The sequence below is a fragment of the Sphaeroforma arctica genome (genome assembly GCF_001186125.1).
Source record: "Sphaeroforma arctica JP610 unplaced genomic scaffold supercont1.892, whole genome shotgun sequence".
In the NCBI taxonomy this organism is placed as follows: domain Eukaryota; class Ichthyosporea; order Ichthyophonida; genus Sphaeroforma; species Sphaeroforma arctica.
The window spans coordinates 1-3,162 of NW_014039666.1; positions in this window are offsets into that span (position 1 = coordinate 1).

The following is a 3,162-nucleotide window of genomic DNA, read 5'->3' on the forward strand; positions in this document are numbered from 1 at the left end:
CGAGGTACGCCCTGTGTGATCGAGGATATTTAGGCTCTTAACAAGAGGCAGTCCCGATCATTCTTACACAAGCTACCACTGCTAAATCCTAACTGACTAAATTGTATTTTAGTTTAATATAGTTTGAAACCTAGTAATTTCCATCGAAGTTTACATTATGGACATCAAGAGTATTTGTCTTTTTTTTTCTTTTTTTTCTAAAGATGGGATTTTTATGAGTCTCTCGGATTCGCCCCAAAGAAACATACCATAGTTGCTAATAGAGCAACAACAAAACACTAAATAAAATCCCTTCTGCGAAAACAGTACTGAGAGGATTATATATAGGCAATGTCTCAGCCTCACAATCCCTCAGAGTATTGCTTCATTCACGAGACATACCTAACTTTACTAAAAGACTCATTTCGTTTATTATACGTAGACTCAACCTAAGCGTTTAATTACTCGAAGGCGTCAATATCGCCTTGATAGACCGAAACTTACACATTTTAAAGTTAGCAAAGGTAATAACTACTTAGACTACTTAAACGTAAAAGGTAGATAACTACCACGAATTTTTCCTAAGCACAGTCAGTCCTTAAGAGAATAAGACTGAAGTCATAAGTTAAGATTATGACAAAGAAAGACAATGCACCTGCAAAGAAATGCAAGGCCGAACGTAAAAAGATGGAGAAAGAAGCCACTAGCGCTGCCGTAGTTACTGCTGCCGCAGAGGCCACAGCTGCTGCTACCGATGCGTTTAACCGCGCCGTAGTCGAAGAACTTGTCTCCGACCTTAATAGTTAGGACAATGCTTTGGATAAGGATGTAGCCACTACGATTAAGGAGACTACTCCTACAGATAGAGCCCGAGGGCCAACTATTGCCTCAACTTTGATGCCCGCATTTACAAGAAGTGAGACAAGAGACACGTCTCAAGACGCCCCAACCAATTCTTCTGGCGAAACTCAGAAAGAAAAGTCCCCAATGTAAACTTCGATGGATATTTTTATGTTTTAAACTATGTTATATAAACTAAGATACAATTTAAGTCAGTCAGGATTTAGCAGTGGTAGCTTGTGTAAGAATGATCGGGACTGCCTCTTAGTAAGAGCCTTAATATATTCGATCACACAGGACGTACCTCTAGCTGTTCTTTATTGAATGATTTTTACTAGAAGTACTAAGTGTTCATGACCACATGTCTAATTTGTAGATAGACATAAGAACGTAAGTCAAGTTAATACATTAGCTAATATAAATAAAGCTACAACTGAAGAAAAGTTAAAAAAAGAAAATGTCTTATTGGATTTTGGAGATTGGCGGAAAGACCAAAACCTGTATGTAATAGTTCAAAGATTATAAAAATTAGTTTATAATACCCTACATCTCCTATCGTCTCAAATAGGTCCAAGTAAATGAGTCATACCAAATAATCAGGCTATTGGAGCCATCAAAGTGAATTTAGAACACTTTGGAAATATTGGAGAGAAAAATACTTGAATTAAATTTTTTTAAATACAAATAAAACCAATGTGTTATCTCATTTGATCTTGATATTTTAGACTGACCAGAGGCCGTATTTCTATATAGCCCCCATTAGCTTTTAGGACTATGGACGCACGTGAAGGTACGATCTAGTTTATAAAGCGAAAACCAAAGTAAATCGGTTTCGGTCATGGCGTATCAAGTAAGTATGTGCCTATATGTAGGTCCAGTAACCATTTCCGATGTAGGCGCCTTACGTTTATTACTTGGTAAGGTAATAGCCAAAGGGGTTTTTTTATTAGTAAGTAAGCTCGAAAAAAATTATGCTCTGTTGGTAAGCAGATCAAAAGTTTAGTCACATAGGAAGTAAGTGGCAAGTAGGAGATTTCATATCCATCCGGGTTTGTAGCCACCTGAGGAAACCCTTTTCGTTTATCTCGTGTGTTCTTATGTAAACGCTTATTCCATTTCTTATTAAAAATACGAAGGAAGTCGTGAGATTCACGAAACGCATCGGAGGTTAGCCAAGCTACTTTCTCATCCATAAAACGAGTTTTGTAGTAAGTGTAACCGTCGTCGGATGTTTTGTCAATTATATCTCTGACTTGTGACTCCATAACTGGGACATCAGAATCAAATGAGCGAGCGAATGAAAGTTCGGAGGTAGGGATACGGTGAGTGCCTAGATTAGTTGCGCTAGTACCATCTATGTTATTCACTTCGTAGGTATCACTCTTCTCATCATGATAAGAAATAACAAAAGGTACAAATGTCTTAGAAGTGAGTTCGGTATCTACAATATTAACATAATCGCCAACTTTGAACTGAACAATGTTCTTAGTGTTATTCCATCGGTCATACGCTTTAAGTAGGACACGATTTTGTGCTCGAGTAAACAGGGGTAAATAACGTTCTGCATATGCTCGATCTTTTGTGGCCATGGAGTAACGTGTTTCTCGGGCGAAGTTTTGTAAAACGTTGCCTGTAATTCACTATAGCGGCCAAAGGGTTTGAAGATTCATGCAGTTATTCATTTGAGTCTGAACCCATTTCAAATGATAAGGCCACATATTCTCAACGTCATCTAGTGCGGTACGCAATAGCTTCTTTAGTTCTCTATGACGTGTCTCATTTGCACCCTGCGTTTGAGGTTTATAAAGAACACCACTCATATGGGACATACCTGATACAAGTATAAGTGCCTTCATTACGTCGGTACAAAACTCACTACCGTTATCAGAATATAGTACTCGCCGAAGTCACTAAAGACGTGATAGCATAACTCTGCTACTGTTTGCGGGTGTTTGTTCGGTATTGCATAAAGCAAGATATAGACCGAAGCCACACATAAGAAATGACAGATATATACATCGCCAGTATGCTTGGATCGCGGGAGTTTAACCAAATCGACTATAACTCGGCGCATCGGTTGGTCTTCTGTCACACTTTTTAGGGGTGCCCAACCTTAGCGCTTGATCTGATTCTTTTCACAATCGGTACAGCGTCGGTATACTTCACGTATGGTTTCTTTCAGCGCCGGGTGATCAAGCCCTGCACGAATAGACATCTTATAAGTATGCTCATATGCTCGATAAGTTAAATTATGTATTATTTTAACTCTACTCTCGAGCTCTTCTAAGTCAGTCAGATTCTGTGTAACGCTGGCTGGATGAACCTTAGTTCCGTTAGATAGGG